The following is a 22,471-nucleotide window of genomic DNA, read 5'->3' on the forward strand; positions in this document are numbered from 1 at the left end:
TGTTTAACTTTTCCTCAATCCGCTTCTTTTTGCGAGCAGTTTCCTTGAATCTGCTCACAATTCTCCCCATAAAAAGACACCCAGCAGTATCAGCGGCTGCGTGGCCTAATGGATAAGGCGTCTGACTTCGGTTATGAGTTATTCAGTCATCAGAAGATTGCAGGTTCGAGTCCTGCCGCAGTCGTTTAATTAACTGGGCGACACTTTTTCTGTTCCGAATCTGGCTTCAAACCGAACATTTTTGACATTCCCTCAACTGAAGCAGTGGAAGGCCTTTTGCTTACATTAAGCTGATTGTACATTTTCAACATTGTTGATCTGGGTGCACGGGCAGGATAAGCGGTGAAGTGGACTTTCTTTCAGGGTATTTCTGCTTAGATGCAAAAAGCAGGAAATGAAATGGCTGAGAGCAGTATATGGTTGAGTCGAGGTGGCCGAAAGGTTAAGGCGATAGACAGTTAATCTATTGCCGATCTGTACGCGAGGGTTCAGCTCCCATCCTCGTCGTTATTACATTTGATACTGGTACACTTTCCGAGCATTTAACTGAATCTTGTCTAAAATAAGCTCTCAAATGCAATTTCGTCAGAGGCGCTCTGGTGCTCCTGGTCTGTGCCCCATGCATTACTCATATCTTGTTAAAATTAAGAGAGACCACTGCAATTCTTCAACTTCTTGAATGAAGTTGGAGCAGTGATCGCGATTCGGAGATTGTCGAACTCCTCCTTTCTTCTGCTGAGATTGTCACCGAATTAAAGAGTAGCGGGACCAGAGCCAAATGATTAGGGAGCAGAAACATAAATTTCTCCTTTAGGAGGCAATGTAATTTCAGAAATATTTATCAACCTTAATGACGAGATTTTCTGCTTTAGTGTCTTTGGTTGAGATATAACTAATGGGCGAGACATCCTCGTTCTTTTCGGCCTACTCTCATGGGATCCGAGGGCCCGGTTTAACGTCTTACTAGAAAGACGGAGGCACCAACAGTGCAGCACTACGTCATTACTGCACTGGAGTGTCTGCCTGGATTATCTGCTCAAGTCTCTGGAGTGGTGCTTGACTTTGCTGCCGCTGAGCCACGGCTGACACCTAGACTCAGTTCATTTGGCTGGAGAGAAATGACGGAGATAAAGGGAAAAATTACAATGGAGTAAACTTTCAATTTGTCACCCAACAGAAAAGCGGGCATCGTAATCGGCCGCCTGTTATAGAAACAGTCCGATTTATGTTGCCATCGATTTCATAAGCATTGAAAATCAGGCCTGTCTATAATGGAAAGGGTCGTGGTCAGTTGTTAATCACTCTGGGTCTGTTTAAAAAGAGAGTGCTCACAGTCCCGGATCATTCTGTTTCTGTTTGAAATGGCAGAGCTCACAGTCCCGGATCATTCCGTTTTTTTTAAAGGAGAACGATTTCAGTTTTCATGACCGAGGTGTTGAATTCAACTAAATGCGGCGGGGCTCGTCCGGGATTTGAACGCGGGACCTCTCGCAATTTAAGCCATGGAAATTCCCTAAGCGAGAATCATACCCCTAGACCAACGAGCCGCCGATGTTATGTTTTAAGTTGCATTGCGATTCCCTGCGCTGGTGCAAACCCAGCTCGCAGAAGTCCTGTTCATTCAGTTAAAATGTTTAACTTTTCCTCAATCCGCTTCCTTTTGCGAGCAGTTTCCTTGAATCTGCTCACAATTCTCCCCATAAAAAGAAACTCAGCAGCATCTGCGGCTGCGTGGCCTAATGGGTAAGGCGACTGAATTCGGTTATGAGTTATTCAGTCATCAGAAGATTGCAGGTTCGAGTCCTGCTGCGGTCGTTTAATTAACTGGGCGACACTTCTTCTGTTCCGAATCTGGCTTCAAACCGAACATTTTTGACAGTCCCTCAACTGAAGCAGTGGAAGGCCTTTTGCTTACATTAAGCTGATTGTATATTTTCAACATTGTTGATCTGGGTGCACGGGCAGGATAAGCGGTGAAGTGGACTTTCTTTCAGGGTATTTCTGCTTAGATGCAAAAAGCAGGAAATGAAATGGCTGAGAGCAGTATATGGTTGAGTCGAGGTGGCCGAAAGGTTAAGGCGATAGACAGTTAATCTATTGCCGATCTGTACGCGAGGGTTCAGCTCCCATCCTCGTCGTTATTACGTTTGATACTGGTACACTTTCCGAGCATTTAACTGAATCTTGTCTAAAATAAGCTTTCAAATGCAATTTCGTCAGAGGCGCTCTGGTGCTCCTGGTCTGTGCCCCATGCATTACTCATATCTTGTTAAAATTAAGAGAGACCACTGCAATTCTTCAACTTCTTGAATGAAGTTGGAGCAGTGATCGCGATTCGGAGATTGTCGAACTCCTCCTTTCTTCTGCTGAGATTGTCACCGAATTAAAGAGTAGCGGGACCAGAGCCAAATGATTAGGGAGCAGAAACATAAATTTCTCCTTTAGGAGGCAATGTAATTTCAGAAATATTTATCAACCTTAATGACGAGATTTTCTGCTTTAGTGTCTTTGGTTGAGATATAACTAATGGGCGAGACATCCTCGTTCTTTTCGGCATACTCTCATGGGATCGGAGGACCCGGTTTAACGTCTTACGAGAAAGACGGAGGCACCAACAGTGCAGCACTACCTCATTACTGCACTGGGGTGTCTGCCTGGATTATCTGCTCAAGTCTCTGGAGTGGTGCTTGACTTTGCTGCCGCTGAGCCGCGGCTGACACCTAGACTCAGTTCATTTGGCTGGAGAGAAATGACGGAGATAAAGGGAAAAATTACAATGGAGTAAACTTTCAATTTGTCACCCAACAGAAAAGCGGGCATCGTAATCGGCCGCCTGTTATAGAAACAGTCCGATTTATGTTGCCATCGATTTCATAAGCATTGAAAATCAGGCCTGTCTATAATGGAATGGGTCGTGGTCAGTTGTTAATCACTCTGGGTCTATTTAAACCGGGAGTGCTCACATTCCCGGATCATTCTGTTTCTGTTTAAAATGGCAGAGCTCACAGTCCCGATTAATTCCGTATTTTTTAAAGTAGAACGGTTTCAGCTTTCATGACCGAGGTGTTGAGTTTAACTAAATGCGGCGGGGCTCAGCCCGGGATTTGAACCCGGGACGTCTCGCATTTTAAGCCACGAAAATTCCCTAAGCGAGAGTCATACCCCTAGACCAACGAACCACCGATGCTGTGCTTCAAGTTGCATTGTGATTCCCTGCGCTGGTGCAAACCCAGCTCGCAGAAGTCCTGTTCATTCAGTTAAAATGTTTAACTTTTCCTCAATCCGCTTCTTTTTGCGAGCAGTTTCCTTGAATCTGCTCACAATTCTCCCCATAAAAAGACAACCAGCAGTATCAGCGGCTGCGTGGCCTAATGGATAAGGCGTCTGACTTCGGTTATGAGTTATTCAGTCATCAGAAGATTGCAGGTTCGAATCCTACCGCAGTCGTTTAATTAACTGGGCGACACTTTTTCTGTTCCGAATCTGGCTTCAATCCGAACATTTTTGACAGTCCCTCAACTGAAGCAGTGGAAGGCCTTTTGCTTACATTAAGCTGATTGTACATTTTCAACATTGTTGATCTGGGTGCACGGGCAGGATAAGCGGTGAAGTGGACTTTCTTTCAGGGTATTTCTGCTTAGATGCAAAAAGCAGGAAATGAAATGGCTGAGAGCAGTATATGGTTGGGTCGAGGTGGCCGAAAGGTTAAGGCGATAGACAGTTAATCTATTGCCGATCTGTACGCGAGGGTTCAGCTCCCATCCTCGTCGTTATTACGTTTGATACTGGTACACTTTCCGAGCATTTAACTGAATCTTGTCTAAAATAAGCTTTCAAATGCAATTTCGTCAGAGGCGCTCTGGTGCTCCTGGTCTGTGCCCCATGCATTACTCATATCTTGTTAAAATTAAGAGAGACCACTGCAATTCTTCAACTTCTTGAATGAAGTTGGAGCAGTGATCGCGATTCGGAGATTGTCGAACTCCTCCTTTCTTCTGCTGAGATTGTCACCGAATTAAAGAGTAGCGGGACCAGAGCCAAATGATTAGGGAGCAGAAACATAAATTTCTCCTTTAGGAGGCAATGTAATTTCAGAAATATTTATCAACCTTAATGACGAGATTTTCTGCTTTAGTGTCTTTGGTTGAGATATAACTAATGGGCGAGACATCCTCGTTCTTTTCGGCATACTCTCATGGGATCCGAGGGCCCGGTTTAACGTCTTACTAGAAAGACGGAGGCACCAACAGTGCAGCACTACGTCATTACTGCACTGGAGTGTCTGCCTGGATTATCTGCTCAAGTCTCTGGAGTGGTGCTTGACTTTGCTGCCTCTGAGCCACGGCTGACACCTAGACTCAGTTCATTTGGCTGGAGAGAAATGACGGAGATAAAGGGAAAATTACAATGGAGTAAACTTTCAATTTGTCACCCAACAGAAAAGCGGGCATCGTAATCGGCCGCCTGTTATAGAAACAGTCCGATATATGTTGCCATCGATTTCATAAGCATTGAAAACCAGGCCTGTCTATAATGGAATGGGTCGTGGTCAGTTGTTAATCACTCTGGGTCTGTTTAAAAAGAGAGTGCTCACAGTCCCGGATCATTCTGTTTCTGTTTGAAATGGCAGAGCTCACAGTCCCGGATCATTCCGTTTTTTTTAAAGGAGAACGATTTCAGTTTTCATGACCGAGGTGTTGAATTCAACTAAATGTGGCGGGGCTCGTCCGGGATTTAAACCCGGGACCTCTCGCAATTTAAGCCATGGAAATTCCCTAAGCGAGAATCATACCCCTAGACCAACGAGCCGCCGATGTTATGGTTTAAGTTGCATTGCGATTCCCTGCGCTGGTGCAAACCCAGCTCGCAGAAGTCCTGTTCATTCAGTTAAAATGTTTAACTTTTCCTCAATCCGCTTCTTTTTGCGAGCAGTTTCCTTGAATCTGCTCACAATTCTCCCCATAAAAAGAAACTCAGCAGCATCTGCGGCTGCGTGGCCTAATGGGTAAGGCGTCTGAATTCGGTTAGCGAGTTTTTCAGTTATCAGAAGATTGCAGGTTCGAGTCCTGCTGCGGTCGTTTAATTAACTGGGCGATACTTCTTCTGTTCCGAATCTGGCTTCAAACCGACAATTTTTGACAGTCCCTCAACTGAAGCAGTGGAAGGCCTTTTGCTTACATTAAGCTGATTGTACATTTTCAACATTGTAGATCTGGGTGCACGGGCAGGATAAGCGGTGAAGTGGACTTTCTTTCAGGGTATTTCTGCTTAGATGCAAAAAGCAGGAAATGGAATGACTGAGAGCAGTATATGATTGAGTCGAGGTGGCCGAAAGGTTAAGGCGATAGACTGTTAATCTATTGCCGATCTGTACGCGAGGGTTCAGCTCCCATTCTCGTCATTATTACGTTTGATACTGGTACAATTTCCGAGCATTTAACTGAATCTTGCCTAAAATAAGCTTTCAAATGCAATTTCGTCAGAGTCGCTCTGGTGCTCCTGGTCTGTGCCCCATGCATTACTCATATCTTGTTAAAATTAAAAGAGACCACTCCAATTCTTCAACTTCTTGAATGAAGTTGGAGCAGTGATCGCGATTCGGAGATTGTCGAACTCCTCCTTTCTTCTGCTGAGATTGTCACCGAATGAAAGAGTAGCGGGACCAGAGCCAAATGATTAGGGAGCAGAAACATAAATTTCTCCTTTAGGAGGCAATGTAATTTCAAAAATATTTATCAACCTTAATGACGAGATTTTCTGTTTTAGTGTCTTTGGTTGAGATAGAAATAAGGGGCGACACATCCTCGTTCTTTTCGGCATACTCTCATGGGATCGGAGGACCCGGTTTAACGTCTTACTAGAAAGACGGAGGCACCAACAGTGCAGCACTACCTCATTACTGCACTGGGGTGTCTGCCTGGATCATCTGCTCAAGTCTCTGGAGTGGTGCTTGACTTTGCTGCCGCTGAGCCACGGCTGACACCTAGACTCAGTTCATTTTGCTGGAGAGAAATGACGGAGATAAAGGGAAAAATTACAATGGAGTAAACTTTCAATTTGTCATCCAACAGAAAAGCGGGCATCGTAATCTGCCGCCTGTTATAGAAACAGTCCGATTTATGTTGCCATCGATTTCATAAGCATTGAAAATCAGGCCTGTCTATAATGGAATGGGTCGTGGTCAGTTGTTAATCACTCTGGGTCTATTTAAACCGGGAGTGCTCACATTCCCGGATCATTCTGTTTCTGTTTAAAATGGCAGAGCTCACAGTCCCGATTAATTCCGTATTTTTTATAGTAGAACGGTTTCAGCTTTCATGACCGAGGTGTTGAGTTTAACTAAATGCGGCGGGGCTCAGCGCGGGATTTGAACCCGGGACGTCTCGCATTTTAAGCCACGAAAATTCCCTAAGCGAGAGTCATACCCCTAGACCAACGAACCACCGATGCTGTGCTTCAAGTTGCATTGTGATTCCCTGCGCTGGTGCAAACCCAGCTCGCAGAAGTCCTGTTCATTCAGTTAAAATGTTTAACTTTTCCTCAATCCGCTTCTTTTTGCGAGCAGTTTCCTTGAATCTGCTCACAATTCTCCCCATAAAAAGACAACCAGCAGTATCAGCGGCTGCGTGGCCTAATGGATAAGGCGTCTGACTTCGGTTATGAGTTATTCAGTCATCAGAAGATTGCAGGTTCGAGTCCTGCCGCAGTCGTTTAATTAACTGGGCGACACTTTTTCTGTTCCGAATCTGGCTTCAAACCGAACATTTTTGACAGTCCCTCAACTGAAGCAGTGGAAGGCCTTTTGCTTACATTAAGCTGATTGTATATTTTCAACATTGTTGATCTGGGTGCACGGGCAGGATAAGCGGTGAAGTGGACTTTCTTTCAGGGTATTTCTGCTTAGATGCAAAAAGCAGGAAATGAAATGGCTGAGAGCAGTATATGGTTGAGTCGAGGTGGCCGAAAGGTTAAGGCGATAGACAGTTAATCTATTGCCGATCTGTACGCGAGGGTTCAGCTCCCATGCTCGTCGTTATTACGTTTGATACTGGTACACTTTCCGAGCATTTAACTGAATCTTGTCTAAAATAAGCTTTCAAATGCAATTTCGTCAGAGGCGCTCTGGTGCTCCTGGTCTGTGCCCCATGCATTACTCATATCTTGTTAAAATTAAAAGAGACCACTGCAATTCTTCAACTTCTTGAATGAAGTTGGAGCAGTGATCGCGATTCGGAGATTGTCGAACTCCTCCTTTCTTCTGCTGAGATTGTCACCGAATGAAAGAGCAGCGGGACTAGAGGCAAATGATTAGGGAGCAGAAACATAAATTTCTCCTTTAGGAGGCAATGTAATTTCAAAAATATTTATCAACCTTAATGACGAGATTTTCTGTTTTAGTGTCTTTGGTTGAGATATAAATAAGGGGCGAGACATCCTCGTTCTTTTCGGCATACTCTCATGGGATCGGAGGACCCGGTTTAACGTCTTACTAGAAAGACGGAGGCACCAACAGTGCAGCACTACCTCATTACTGCACTGGGGTGTCTGCCTGGATTATCTGCTCAAGTCTCTGGAGTGGTGCTTGACTTTGCTGCCGCTGAGCCACGGCTGACACCTAGACTCAGTTCATTTGGCTGGAGAGAAATGACGGAGATAAAGGGAGAAATTACAATGGAGTAAACTTTCAATTTGTCACCCAACAGAAAAGCGGGCATCGTAATCGGCCGCCTGTTATAGAAACAGTCCGATTTATGTTGCCATCGATTTCATAAGCATTGAAAATCAGGCCTGTCTATAATGGAATGGGTCGTGGTCAGTTGTTAATCACTCTGGGTCTATTTAAACCGGGAGTGATCACATTCCCGGATCATTCTGTTTCTGTTTAAAATGGCAGAGCTCACAGTCCCGATTAATTCCGTATTTTTTAAAGTAGAACGGTTTCAGCTTTCATGACTGAGGTGTTGAGTTTAACTAAATGCGGCGGGGCTCAGCCCGGGATTTGAACCCGGGACGTCTCGCATTTTAAGCCACGAAAAATTCCCTAAGCGAGAGTCATACCCCTAGACCAACGAACCACCGATGCTGTGCTTCAAGTTGCATTGTGATTCCCTGCGCTGGTGCAAACCCAGCTCGCAGAAGTCCTGTTCATTCAGTTAAAATGTTTAACTTTTCCTCAATCCGCTTCTTTTTGCGAGCAGTTTCCTTGAATCTGCTCACAATTCTCCCCATAAAAAGACAGCCAGCAGTATCAGCGGCTGCGTGGCCTAATGGATAAGGCGTCTGACTTCGGTTATGAGTTATTCAGTCATCAGAAGATTGCAGGTTCGAGTCCTGCTGCAGTCGTTTAATTAACTGGGCGACACTTTTTCTGTTCCGAATCTGGCTTCAAACCGAACATTTTTGACAGTCCCTCAACTGAAGCAGTGGAAGGCCTTTTGCTTACATTAAGCTGATTGTACATTTTCAACATTGTTGATCTGGGTGCACGGGCAGGATAAGCGGTGAAGTGGACTTTCTTTCAGGGTATTTCTGCTTAGATGCAAAAAGCAGGAAATGAAATGGCTGAGAGCAGTATATGGTTGAGTCGAGGTGGCCGAAAGGTTAAGGCGATAGACAGTTAATCTATTGCCGATCTGTACGCGAGGGTTCAGCTCCCATCCTCGTCGTTATTACGTTTGATACTGGTACACTTTCCGAGCATTTAACTGAATCTTCTCTAAAATAAGCTTTCAAATGCAATTTCGTCAGAGGCGCTCTGGTGCTCCTGGTCTGTGCCCCATGCATTACTCATATCTTGTTAAAATTAAGAGAGACCACTGCAATTCTTCAACTTCTTGAATGAAGTTGGAGCAGTGATCGCGATTCGGAGATTGTCGAACTCCTCCTTTCTTCTGCTGAGATTGTCACCGAATTAAAGAGTAGCGGGACCAGAGCCAAATGATTAGGGAGCAGAAACATAAATTTCTCCTTTAGGAGGCAATGTAATTTCAGAAATATTTATCAACCTTAATGACGAGATTTTCTGCTTTAGTGTCTTTGGTTGAGATATAACTAATGGGCGAGACATCCTCGTTCTTTTCGGCATACTCTCATGGGATCGGAGGGCCCGGTTTAACGTCTTACTAGAAAGACGGAGGCACCAACAGTGCAGCACTACGTCATTACTGCACTGGAGTGTCAGCCTGGATTATGTGCTCAAGTCTCTGGAGTGGTGCTTGACTTTGCTGCCGCTGAGCCACGGCTGACACCTAGACTCAGTTCATTTGGCTGGAGAGAAATGACGGAGATAAAGGGAAAATTACAATGGAGTAAACTTTCAATTTGTCACCCAACAGAAAAGCGGGCATCGTAATCGGCCGCCTGTTATAGAAACAGTCCGATATATGTTGCCATCGATTTCATAAGCATTGAAAATCAGGCCTGTCTATAATGGAATGGGTCGTGGTCAGTTGTTAATCACTCTGGGTCTGTTTAAAAAGAGAGTGCTCACAGTCCCGGATCATTCTGTTTCTGTTTGAAATGGCAGAGCTCACAGTCCCGGATCATTCCGTTTTTTTTAAAGGAGAACGATTTCAGTTTTCATGACCGAGGTGTTGAATTCAACTAAATGTGGCGGGCTCGTCCGGGATTTGAACCCGGGACCTCTCGCAATTTAAGCCATGGAAATTCCCTAAGCGAGAATCATACCCCTAGACCAACGAGCCGCCGATGTTATGGTTTAAGTTGCATTGCGATTCCCTGCGCTGGTGCAAACCCAGCTCGCAGAAGTCCTGTTCATTCAGTTAAAATGTTTAACTTTTCCTCAATCCGCTTCTTTTTGCGAGCAGTTTCCTTGAATCTGCTCACAATTCTCCCCATAAAAAGAAGCTCAGCAGCATCTGCGGCTGCGTGGCCTAATGGGTAAGGCGTCTGAATTCGGTTAGCGAGTTTTTCAGTTATCAGAAGATTGCAAGTTTGAGTCCTGCTGCGGTCGTTTAATTAACTGGGCGACACTTCTTCTGTTCCGAATCTGGCTTCAAACCGACAATTTTTGACAGTCCCTCAGCTGAAGCAGTGGAAGGCCTTTTGCTTACATTAAGCTGATTGTACATTTTCAACATTGTAGATCTGGGTGCACGGGCAGGATAAGCGGTGAAGTGGACTTTCTTTCAGGGTATTTCTGCTTAGATGCAAAAAGCAGGAAATGGAATGGCTGAGAGCGGTATATGGTTGAGTCGAGGTGGCCGAAAGGTTAAGGCGATAGACTGTTAATCTATTGCCGATCTGTACGCGAGGGTTCAGCTCCCATTCTCGTCATTATTACGTTTGATACTGGTACAATTTCCGAGCATTTAACTGAATCTTGCCTAAAATAAGCTTTCAAATGCAATTTCGTCAGAGTCGCTCTGGTGCTCCTGGTCTGTGCCCCATGCATTACTCATATCTTGTTAAAATTAAAAGAGACCACTGCAATTCTTCAACTTCTTCAATGAAGTTGGAGCAGTGATCGCGATTCGGAGATTGTCGAACTCCTCCTTTCTTCGGCTGACATTGTCACCGAATGAAAGAGTAGCGGGACCAGAGGCAAATGATTAGGGAGCAGAAACATAAATTTCTCCTTTAGGAGGCAATGTAATTTCAAAAATATTTATCAACCTTAATGACGAGATTTTCTGTTTTAGTGTCTTTGGTTGAGATATAAATAAGGGGCGAGACATCCTCGTTCTTTTCGGCATACTCTCATGGGATCGGAGGACCCGGTTTAACGTCTTACTAGAAAGACGGAGGCACCAACAGTGCAGCACTACCTCATTACTGCACTGGGGTGTCTGCCTGGATTATCTGCTCAAGTCTCTGGAGTGGTGCTTGACTTTGCTGCCGCTGAGCCACGGCTGACACCTAGACTCAGTTCATTTGGCTGGAGAGAAATGACGGAGATAAAGGGAAAAATTACAATGGAGTAAACTTTCAATTTGTCAGCCAACAGAAAAGCGGGCATCGTAATCGGCCGCCTGTTATAGAAACAGTCCGATTTATGTTGCCATCGATTTCATAAGCATTGAAAATCAGGCCTGTCTATAATGGAATGGGTCGTGGTCAGTTGTTAATCACTCTGAGTCTATTTAAACCGGGAGTGCTCACATTCCCGGATCATTCTGTTTCTGTTTAAAATGGCAGAGCTCACAGTCCCGATTAATTCCGTATTTTTTAAAGTAGAACGGTTTCAGCTTTCATGACCGAGGTGTTGAGTTTAACTAAATGCGGCGGGGCTCAGTCCGGGATTTGAACCCGGGACGTCTCAGATTTTAAGGCACGGAAATTCCCTAAGCGAGAGTCATACCCCTAGACCAACGAACCACCGATGCTCTACTTCAAGTTGCATTGTGATTCCCTGCGCTGGTGCAAACCCAGCTCGCAGAAGTCCTGTTCATTCAGTTAAAATGTTTAACTTTTCCTCAATCCGCTTCTTTTTGCGAGCAGTTTCCTTGAATCTGCTCACAATTCTCCCCATAAAAAGACAACCAGCAGTATCAGCGGCTGCGTGGCCTAATGGATAAGGCGTCTGACTTCGGTTATGAGTTATTCAGTCATCAGAAGATTGCAGGTTCGAGTCCTGCCGCAGTCGTTTAATTAACTGGGCAACACTTTTTCTGTTCCGAATCTGGCTTCAAACCGACCATTTTTGACAGTCCCTCAACTGAAGCAGTGGAAGGCCTTTTGCTTACATTAAGCTGATTGTACATTTTCAACATTGTTGATCTGGGTGCACGGGCAGGATAAGCGGTGAAGTGGACTTTCTTTCAGGGTATTTCTGCTTGGATGCAAAAAGCAGGAAATGAAATGGCTGAGAGCAGTATATGGTTGAGTCGAGGTGGCCGAAAGGTTAAGGCGATAGACAGTTAATCTATTGCCGATCTGTACGCGAGGGTGCAGCTCCCATCCTCGTCGTTATTACGTTTGATACTGGTACACTTTCCGAGCATTTAACTGAATCTTGTCTAAAATAAGCTTTCAAATGCAATTTCGTCAGAGGCGCTCTGGTGCTCCTGGTCTGTGCCCCATGCATTACTCATATCTTGTTAAAATTAAAAGAGACCACTGCAATTCTTCAACTTCTTGAATGAAGTTGGAGCAGTGATCGCGATTCGGAGATTGTCGAACTCCTCCTTTCTTCTGCTGAGATTGTCACCGAATTAAAGAGTAGCGGGACCAGAGCCAAATGATTAGGGAGCAGAAACATAAATTTCTCCTTTAGGAGGCAATGTAATTTCAAAAATATTTATCAACCTTAATGACGAGATTTTCTGCTTTAGTGTCTTTGGTTGAGATATAAATAATGGGCGAGACATCCTCGTTCTTTTCGGCATACTCTCATGGGATCCGAGGGCCCGGTTTAACGTCTTACTAGAAAGACGGAGGCACCAACAGTGCAGCACTACGTCATTACTGCACTGGAGTGTCAGCCTGGATTATGTGCTCAAGTCTCTGGAGTGGTGCTTGACTTTGCTGCCGCTGAGCCACGGCTGACACCTAGACTCAGTTCATTTGGCTGGAGAGAAATGACGGAGATAAAGGGAAAATTACAATGGAGTAAACTTTCAATTTGTCAGCCAACAGAAAAGCGGGCATCGTAATCGGCCGCCTGTTATAGAAACAGTCCGATATATGTTGCCATCGATTTCATAAGCATTGAAAATCAGGCCTGTCTATAATGGAATGGGTCGTGGTCAGTTGTTAATAACTCTGGGTCTGTTTAAAAAGAGAGTGCTCACAGTCCCGGATCATTCTGTTTCTGTTTGAAATGGCAGAGCTCAGAGTCACGGATCATTCCGTTTTTTTTAAAGGAGAACGATTTCAATTTTCATGACCGAGGTGTTGAATTCAACTAAATGTGGCGGGGCTCGTCCGGGATTTGAACCCGGGACCTCTCGCAATTTAAGCCATGGAAATTCCCTAAGCGAGAATCATACCCCTAGACCAACGAGCCGCCGATGTTATGGTTTAAGTTGCATTGCGATTCCCTGCGCTGGTGCAAACCCAGCTCGCAGAAGTCCTGTTCATTCAGTTAAAATGTTTAACTTTTCCTCAATCCGCTTCTTTTTGCGAGCAGTTTGCTTGAATCTGCTCACAATTCTCCCCATAAAAAGAAGCTCAGCAGCATCTGCGGCTGCGTGGCCTAATGGGTAAGGCGTCTGAATTCGGTTAGCGAGTTTTTCAGTTATCAGAAGATTGCAGGTTTGAGTCCTGCTGCGGTCGTTTAATTAACTGGGCGACACTTCTTCTGTTCCGAATCTGGCTTCAAACCGACAATTTTTGACAGTCCCTCAGCTGAAGCAATGGAAGGCCTTTTGCTTACATTAAGCTGATTGTACATTTTCAACATTGTAGATCTGGGTGCACGGGCAGGATAAGCGGCGAAGTGGACTTTCTTTCAGGGTATTTCTGCTTAGATGCAAAAAGCAGGAAATGGAATGGCTGAGAGCAGTATATGGTTGAGTCGAGGTGGCCGAAAGGTTAAGGCGATAGACTGTTAATCTATTGCCGATCTGTACGCGAGGGTTCAGCTCCCATTCTCGTCATTATTACGTTTGATACTGGTACAATCTCCGAGCATTTAACTGAATCTTGCCTAAAATAAGCTTTCAAATGCAATTTCGTCAGAGTCGCTCTGGTGCTCCTGGTCTGTGCCCCATGCATTACTCATATCTTGTTAAAATTAAAAGAGACCACTGCAATTCTTCAACTTCTTGAATGAAGTTGGAGCAGTGATCGCGATTCGGAGATTGTCGAACTCCTCCTTTCTTCTGCTGACATTGTCACCGAATGAAAGAGTAGCGGGACCAGAGGCAAATGATTAGGGAGCAGAAACATAAATTTCTCCTTTAGGAGGCAATGTACTTTCAAAAATATTTATCAACCTTAATGACGAGATTTTCTGTTTTAGTGTTTTGGTTGAGATATAAATAAGGGGCGAGACATCCTCGTTCTTTTCGGCATACTCTCATGGGATCGGAGGACCCGGTTTAACGTCTTACTAGAAAGACGGAGGCACCAACAGTGCAGCACTACGTCATTACTGCACTGGAGTGTCTGCCTGGATTATCTGCTCAAGTCTCTGGAGTGGTGCTTGACTTTGCTGCCGCTGAGCCACGGCTGACACCTAGAATCAGTTCATTTGGCTGGAGAGAAATGACGGAGATAAAGGGAAAAATTACAATGGAGTAAACTTTCAATTTGTCACCCAACAGAAAAGCGGGCATCGTAATCGGCCGCCTGTTATAGAAACAGTCCGATTTATGTTGCCATCGATTTCATAAGCATTGAAAATCAGGCCTGTCTATAATGGAATGGGTCGTGGTCAGTTGTTAATCACTCTGGGTCTATTTAAACCGGGAGTGCTCACATTCCCGGATCATTCTGTTTCTGTTTAAAATGGCAGAGCTCACAGTCCCGATTAATTCCGTATTTTTTAAAGTAGAACGGTTTCAGCTTTCATGACCGAGGTGTTGAGTTTAACTAAATGCGGCGGGGCTCAGTCCGGGATTTGAACCCGGGACGTCTCGCATTTTAAGCCACGGAAATTCCCTAAGCGAGAGTCATACCCCTAGACCCAACGAACCACCGATGCTCTGCTTCAAGTTGCATTGTGATTCCCTGCGCTGGTGCAAACCCAGCTCGCAGAAGTCCTGTTCATTCGGTTAAAATGTTTAACTTTTCCTCAATCCGCTTCTTTTTGCGAGCAGTTTCCTTGAATCTGCTCACAATTCTCCCCATAAAAAGACAACCAGCAGTATCAGCGGCTGCGTGGCCTAATGGATAAGGCGTCTGACTTCGGTTATGAGTTATTCAGTCATCAGAAGATTGCAGGTTCGAGTCCTGCCGCAGTCGTTTAATTAACTGGGCGACACTTTTTCTGTTCCGAATCTGGCTTCAAACCGACCATTTTTGACATTCCCTCAACTGAAGCAGTGGAAGGCCTTTTGCTTACATTAAGCTGATTGTACATTTTCAACATTGTTGATCTGGGTGCACGGGCAGGATAAGCGGTGAAGTGGACTTTCTTTCAGGGTATTTCTGCTTGGATGCAAAAAGCAGGAAATGAAATGGCTGAGAGCAGTATATGGTTGAGTCGAGGTGGCCGAAAGGTTAAGGCGATAGACTGTTAATCTATTGCCGATCTGTACGCGAGGGTTCAGCTCCCATCCTCGTCGTTATTACGTTTGATACTGGTACACTTTCCGAGCATTTAACTGAATCTTGTCTAAAATAAGCTTTCAAATGCAATTGCGTCAGAGGCGCTCTGGTGCTCCTGGTCTGTGCCCCATGCATTACTCATATCTTGTTAAAATTAAAAGAGACCACTGCAATTCTTCAACTTCTTGAATGAAGTTGGAGCAGTGATCGCGATTCGGAGATTGTCGAACTCCTCCTTTCTTCTGCTGAGATTGTCACCGAATGAAAGAGTAGCGGGACCAGAGCCAAATGATTAGGGAGCAGAAACATAAATTTCTCCTTTAGGAGGCAATGTAATTTCAAAAATATTTATCAACCTTAATGACGAGATTTTCTGCTTTAGTGTCTTTGGTTGAGATATAAATAATGGGCGAGACATCCTCGTTCTTTTCGGCATACTCTCATGGGATCGGAGGACCCGGTTTAACGTCTTACTAGAAAGACGGAGGCACCAACAGTGCAGCACTACCTCATTACTGCACTGGAGTGTCAGCCTGGATTATGTGCTCAAGTCTCTGGAGTGGTGCTTGACTTTGCTGCCGCTGAGCCACGGCTGACACCTAGACTCAGTTCATTTGGCTGGAGAGAAATGACGGAGATAAAGGGAAAATTACAATGGAGTAAACTTTCAATTTGTCACCCAACAGAAAAGCGGGCATCGTAATCAGCCGCCTGTTATAGAAACAGTCCGATATATGTTGCCATCGATTTCATAAGCATTGAAAATCAGGCCTGTCTATAATGGAATGGGTCGTGGTCAGTTGTTAATCACTCTGGGTCTGTTTAAAAAGAGAGTGCTCACAGTCCCGGATCATTCTGTTTCTGTTTGAAATGGCAGAGCTCACAGTCCCGGATCATTCCGTTTTTTTTAAAGGAGAACGATTTCAGTTTTCATGGTGTTGAATTCAACTAAATGTGGCGGGGCTAGTCCGGGATTTGAACCCGGGACCTCTCGCAATTTAAGCCATGGAAATTCCCTAAGCGAGAATCATACCCCTAGACCAACGAGCCGCCGATGTTATGTTTTAAGTTGCATTGCGATACCCTGCGCTGGTGCAAACCCAGCTCGCAGAAGTCCTGTTCATTCAGTTAAAATGTTTAACTTTTCCTCAATCCGCTTCTTTTTGCGAGCAGTTTCCTTGAATCTGCTCACAATTCTCCCCATAAAAAGAAACTCAGCAGCATCTGCGGCTGCGTGGCCTAATGGGTAAGGCGTCTGAATTCGGTTAGCGAGTTTTTCAGTTATCAGAAGATTGCAGGTTCGAGTCCTGCTGCGGTCGTTTAATTAACTGGGCGACACTTCTTCTGTTCCGAATCTGGCTTCAAACCGACAATTTTTGACAGTCCCTCAACTGAAGCAGTGGAAGGCCTTTTGCTTACATTAAGCTGATTGTACATTTTCAACATTGTAGATCTGGGTGCACGGGCAGGATAAGCGGTGAAGTGGACTTTCTTTCAGGGTATTTCTGCTTAGATGCAAAAAGCAGGAAATGGAATGGCTGAGAGCGGTATATGGTTGAGTCGAGGTGGCCGAAAGGTTAAGGCGATAGACTGTTAATCTATTGCCGATCTGTACGCGAGGGTTCAGCTCCCATTCTCGTCATTATTACGTTTGATACTGGTACAATTTCCGAGCATTTAACTGAATCTTGCCTAAAATAAGCTTTCAAATGCAATTTCGTCAGAGTCGCTCTGGTGCTCCTGGTCTGTGCCCCATGCATTACTCATATCTTGTTAAAATTAAAAGAGACCACTGCAATTCTTCAACTTCTTGAATGAAGTTGGAGCAGTGATCGCGATTCGGAGATTGTCGAACTCCTCCTTTCTTCTGCTGAGATTGTCACCGAATGAAAGAGTAGCGGGACCAGAGGCAAATGATTAGGGAGCAGAAACATAAATTTCTCCTTTAGGAGGCAATGTAATTTCAAAAATATTTATCAACCTTAATGACGAGATTTTCTGTTTTAGTGTCTTTGGTTGAGATATAAATAAGGGGCGAGACATCCTCGTTCTTTTCGGCATACTCTCATGGGATCGGAGGACCCGGTTTAACGTCTTACTAGAAAGACGGAGGCACCAACAGTGCAGCACTACCTCATTACTGCACTGGGGTGTCTGCCTGGATTATCTGCTCAAGTCTCTGGAGTGGTGCTTGACTTTGCTGCCGCTGAGCCACGGCTGACACCTAGACTCAGTTCATTTGGCTGGAGAGAAATGACGGAGATAAAGGGAAAAATTACAATGGAGTAAACTTTCAATTTGTCACCCAACAGAAAAGCGGGCATCGTAATCGGCCGCCTGTTATAGAAACAGTCCGATTTATGTTGCCATCGATTTCATAAGCATTGAAAATCAGGCCTGTCTATAATGGAATGGGTCGTGGTCAGTTGTTAATCACTCTGGGTCTATTTAAACCGGGAGTGCTCACATTCCCGGATCATTCTGTTTCTGTTTAAAATGGCAGAGCTCACAGTCCCGATTAATTCCGTATTTTTTAAAGTAGAACGGTTTCAGCTTTCATGACCGAGGTGCTGAGTTTAACTAAATGCGGCGCGGCTCAGCCCGGGATTATGAACCCGGGACGTCTCGCATTTTAAGCCACGAAAATTCCCTAAGCGAGAGTCATACCCCTAGACCAACGAACCACCGATGCTCTGCTTCAAGTTGCATTGTGATTCCCTGCGCTGGTGCAAACCCAGCTCGCAGAAGTCCTGTTCATTCAGTTAAAATGTTTAACTTTTCCTCAATCCGCTTCTTTTTGCGAGCAGTTTCCTTGAATCTGCTCACAATTCTCCCCATAAAAAGACAACCAGCAGTATCAGCGGCTGCGTGGCCTAATGGATAAGGCGTCTGACTTCGGTTATGAGTTATTCAGTCATTAGAAGATTGCAGGTTCGAGTCCTGCCGCAGTCGTTTAATTAACTGGGCGACACTTTTTCTGTTCCGAATCTGGCTTCAAACCGACCATTTTTGACAGTCCCTCAACTGAAGCAGCGGAAGGCCTTTTGCTTACATTAAGCTGATTGTACATTTTCAACATTGTAGATCTGTGTGCACGGGCAGAATAAGCGGTGAAGTGAACTTTCTTTCAGGGTATTTCTGCTTAAATGCAAAATGCAGGAAATGGAATGGCTGAGAGCAGTGTATGGTGGGGACGAGGTGGCCGAGAGATTAAGGCGATGGACTGTTAATCTATTGGGCTCTGTACGCGTGGGTTCTGGATCCCATCCTCGTCGTTATTACGTTTGATAGGGATTGCCAGCGAGGCCCACGTTCCAGGAAGGAATAAAAAGAACATTTTTTTCGCGCATGATGTTGCTTAATGAAGGGATTGTTGATGAAGTGCCTGTCTCACTAGATGCTACTATGACCTGATCAACGTTCGCTCTATCATATATTTTTTATTTTGAACTTTGCAGCGAGCGTTTCTTCGGGCAACAACAGAATCAATACAATTTTATTACAGGAGTGGGTTTCGAATCCACGCCCACGAAAAGAATGGAGTTTTAATTCAGTGCCTTGGACTGCTCGGCCACGCTACCACACTCGTGTGATTGCATTTCTGATACTGGTGACTGATAATTGAAAGCCGGCATTGAGTCAAGGGCTTTGCATTGAGAAAGAAGGAAACAAAGAGCTTTCTGAGCTCTGTTTATGGAGCGAGGTGGTTGAGGGGTTAAGGCGGTGGGTCGCTAATCATCTGTGCTCTACACGCATTGTTTTGAATTCTACCGTTATTGTATTTAAGACTAGATCTTTTTCAACGCATCCAAGACTCCTGAGTCCTTTCCTTGCCCAATCCGCAGTGGGAAGTTTTGTTTTGCTGCCTCACTCTATTTGCACAAATCAGCAAAGTCCTCATTTCAGCCCAAACTGTTTCTTGCACGGAGGTGTTGAATTGTAAGCTATAAGTTACGTGAAGTGTAATTGAAAGTGGACAGTGACGTCTGGTAAAAGGAAAATTTCTCTTCAGATGCTGCCTGATCTATTGAATATTTCCAATATGTTCTGTTTTAATTTTGTGCTTTCACTGTAGCAGTTTACCCGACAACACAAAACTTGCCTCAAGGGCGCAGTTTCAGGCAAAACGTTTCTGCGCTCTTCTCACATACAAGATCTACTTACCTTTCCCCACACACGATGTAAAGGCAGCTGTTTCTGCCCACTTTCTCCTGCACCGCAACATTCCAAACACACGTTGCTCCTGGCATCAGGGAGTCTCAGAGTTTCTCAGAGGGGATTGCCAGAGCAATGGGGAGCTCAGAAGCTGTGAGGGAATTGAAGGGTTTCTGAGATAGTATCACGTGGGTATGAGGGCTCTAAATGGATACCAGAGAGAGTAACGGACACTCAGAAGGTATTATAGAGGGAAAGGGAACTCAGGAGGTATCAGAGAGGTTTAATGAGCGCTCGGGAGGTATGAGAGTGTGTAAGGGGCGCTCAGAATGTATCGAAGAGGGTACGGGACGCTGAGGAGCTATCAGTGAGAGTGAGCAATACTCTGGAGATATCAGAGTGAGAAATGAACACTCAGGTTTTATCAGAAAGATTGAGGAACGCTTAGGTGGTAGCAGTGAGTCTGGTGGAACATGAGTTTTTATCGTGTAAACTTCACATTGTCTAAATATCAACATGGTTAATGAAAGCAAAGTTGAATCCGAATGTAACAGCTGGTCTGCCGTGTCCTAAGTGGGGACTGTAACGATCAATAACATGTCATTCTATAGTGGACACTAGGTGGAGCCGTAGAGCTGTGTAGAGCTGTATATAAAACTGCACTACCCAGCTGTGTATATATTAAGACTACATTACCCATGAGGCACTAGGCTACCCACAAGGAAGCAGTCATGATGGAAGCCTCTACAGATATTGTACCAGTCCACATGTGCTCAACAAAGTAACTAACAAAAGCTAGCTGTGTTCATAATAAGAATGTCTATTTATTAATGAACATAACATGGTACCAGGATGGTGAAGATCTGCTGAAAATTGTGAAAAGCGACATGGAGAATTTGAAGCCACCAGAGCGTTTGAATCTCACAGAAAAAATCGACTACAATTGGCAGACTTTTAAACAGTAATTCGAACTCTACATTGCAGCCATCGGATTCGGTACGAAGCCAGACGCAAGGAAGATAGAATTGCTGCTTACGGATGCAGGCCCACGGGTGATAGAGGTATTTAATACATTTGTATTTAATCCAGTGGAGAACAGAGAAAAATTAGGAGATGTGCTAAAAAAATTTGATGCACTTTGCGCTCCCAAAAAGAATGAGACGTATGAAAGATACATCTTCCATTCTCGGACACAGCAACAAAATGAGACTTTTGCTAGCTTTATAACTGACCTGAAACTGAAAGCACAGACATGTAATTTCTCTGAGCTCAAAGCATCCATGATTCGTGACCAGATTGTGTTTGGTATTCATGATAAAAAAAGTCAGGGAACGTCTGTTGAGAGAAACCAAACTAAATTTGGAAAATGCGGTGAAAATATGCCAAGCCAGCGAGCTAGCTCGAAAGCACACGAAGACTTTCAGTGAAATCAATAATGATGCGATTGCAATGAGTGATAATGCTGCTGTCGGTGCTGTGCACTACAAGGGGAAGAAACGTGGGCAGAACAGAAATGAAAAGCAATCGGAGGATGAAATTTTTAATTGTAAACGCTGTGGTTACAAACACCAGTTAAGACAATGCCCAGCGTTTGGAAAAATGTGCACAAAGTGTAATGGAAAGAATCACTTTGCCAAGCAATGCTTTTCAAAAGTAAAAGCAACGAAAGGGCAACAAGTTAATGTGATTGAGGACATTGATGCTCAAAGTGATCACATTTGCAGTAAGTTTTGGCTGCTCGAGGAACTCCGGCTCCGTGTTGAAGAGCTGGAGTCCTTGCTTCAAACACTGAGACACATCAGGGAGGGGGAGAGTTACCTGGACTCTGTGTATCACGAGGTAGTCACACCAATTAGATTAATTAATTCAGATGTAGTCCGTGGCCAGGGTCAGGATGGTGTGACTAGAAGTGAGGCAGGTGCAGGGACCAAGGAGGCAGTGTTGGAGGAGCCGCAGCCCTTGCACTTGTCCAACAGGTTCGAGGCTCTTACTCCCTGTGGGAACAGGAGCAGGAACTGCAGGGAGGATGAACAACCTGGCCACAGCACCGTGGACAGGGGGCCATTCAATTGGGGGGAGTTAAAATAAATGTTGTAGTGGTAGGGGATGGTATCGTTAGGGAGATAGATAGAGTTCTTTGCAGCCGAGAGCGAGAGTCCCGAAGGCTGTGTTGCCTGCCCGGTGCCAGGGTTAAGGACATCGCCTCTGGACTGGAGAGAAACTTGGAGTGGGAGGGGGAGGATCCAGTTGTCGTGGTCCATGTTGGTACCAACGACATAGATAGGACAAGGAAGGAGGTACTGCTGAGGGAGTTTGAGCAGCTAGGGGTCAAATTAAAAAGCAGAACCACAAGGGTAATAATCTCTGGATTATTACCTGAGCCACGAGCGAATTTGGCTAGGACAAATAAAATTAGAGAGTTAAATGCGTGGCTCAAAGACTGGTGTGGGAGAAATGGGTTTTGCTTCCTGGGGCACTGGCACCAGTACTGGGGCAGGAGGGAGCTGTTCCATTGGGATGGGCTTCACTTGGCCAGTGCTGGGACTAGAGTCCTGGCGGATCATATAACTAGGGTTGTAGAGAGGGCTTTAAACTGACTAGTGGGGGGGAGATTCCTAGAGAGCAAATAATAAAAATGACAACAGAGAAGGTCATAGACTTAGGTTGCAGTGGGGAAATTAAAAATCAGTGCGTGTCAGGAAGGGGCAGAAGGTATGCAGTAAAAGGTAAAGTACTAAAAAGGGGAAAAGCAGGAACTAAGTGTCACAAAACATCTTTGAAAGTTCTCTATCTGAATGCACGTAGCATTTGCAACAAAATAGACGAGTTAATGGCACAAATAACTACATATGGGTATGATCTTGTGGCCATTACAGAAACATGGCTGCAGGATGACAATGCCTGGGGATTAAACATACCAGGTTATTTAACGATCACGAAGGACAGGCAGGAAGGAAGGGGAGGTGGGGTGGCTATGATATTAAAGGAAGGAATCACTGTAATAGAGAGAAATGATATTGGGTCAAAAGATCAGGATAATGAAACAGTTTGGGTGGAGGTAAGGAATAATAAGGGGAAAAAACACTAGTGGGCGTAGTCTATAGGCCTCCGAACAGTGGCAACTCTGTTGGACGGAGTATCA

General features: G+C 44.8%; 7 non-coding genes across 7 annotated transcripts; 4 read left to right on the forward strand and 3 right to left on the reverse strand.

Annotated features, from left to right (window-relative positions):
• Positions 1–94: 94 nt before the first annotated feature.
• trnar-ucg (transfer RNA arginine (anticodon UCG)) lies at positions 95–184 on the forward strand. Its single transcript is given in 2 exon segments — positions 95–131; positions 149–184. It is a non-coding gene; the product is annotated as a tRNA-Arg (tRNA).
• A 4,535-nt stretch (positions 185–4,719) lies between these two features.
• On the reverse strand, positions 4,720–4,809 carry trnap-agg (transfer RNA proline (anticodon AGG)). Its single transcript is given in 2 exon segments — positions 4,720–4,755; positions 4,774–4,809. It is a non-coding gene; the product is annotated as a tRNA-Pro (tRNA).
• Positions 4,810–6,620: 1,811 nt separating this feature from the next.
• trnar-ucg (transfer RNA arginine (anticodon UCG)) lies at positions 6,621–6,710 on the forward strand. Its single transcript is given in 2 exon segments — positions 6,621–6,657; positions 6,675–6,710. It is a non-coding gene; the product is annotated as a tRNA-Arg (tRNA).
• Positions 6,711–9,614: 2,904 nt separating this feature from the next.
• On the reverse strand, positions 9,615–9,704 carry trnap-agg (transfer RNA proline (anticodon AGG)). Its single transcript is given in 2 exon segments — positions 9,615–9,650; positions 9,669–9,704. It is a non-coding gene; the product is annotated as a tRNA-Pro (tRNA).
• A 1,811-nt stretch (positions 9,705–11,515) lies between these two features.
• trnar-ucg (transfer RNA arginine (anticodon UCG)) lies at positions 11,516–11,605 on the forward strand. Its single transcript is given in 2 exon segments — positions 11,516–11,552; positions 11,570–11,605. It is a non-coding gene; the product is annotated as a tRNA-Arg (tRNA).
• A 1,272-nt stretch (positions 11,606–12,877) lies between these two features.
• Positions 12,878–12,967, reverse strand: trnap-agg (transfer RNA proline (anticodon AGG)). The gene is given in 2 exon segments: positions 12,878–12,913; positions 12,932–12,967. It is a non-coding gene; the product is annotated as a tRNA-Pro (tRNA).
• A 1,811-nt stretch (positions 12,968–14,778) lies between these two features.
• On the forward strand, positions 14,779–14,868 carry trnar-ucg (transfer RNA arginine (anticodon UCG)). Its single transcript is given in 2 exon segments — positions 14,779–14,815; positions 14,833–14,868. It is a non-coding gene; the product is annotated as a tRNA-Arg (tRNA).
• Positions 14,869–22,471: the final 7,603 nt, after the last annotated feature.

This window comes from Somniosus microcephalus, unplaced genomic scaffold (genome assembly GCF_052327205.1).
Source record: "Somniosus microcephalus isolate GS21.2 unplaced genomic scaffold, FLI_Smic_1.0 unresolved_chr1, whole genome shotgun sequence".
Taxonomy (NCBI): Eukaryota; Metazoa; Chordata; class Chondrichthyes; order Squaliformes; family Somniosidae; genus Somniosus; species Somniosus microcephalus.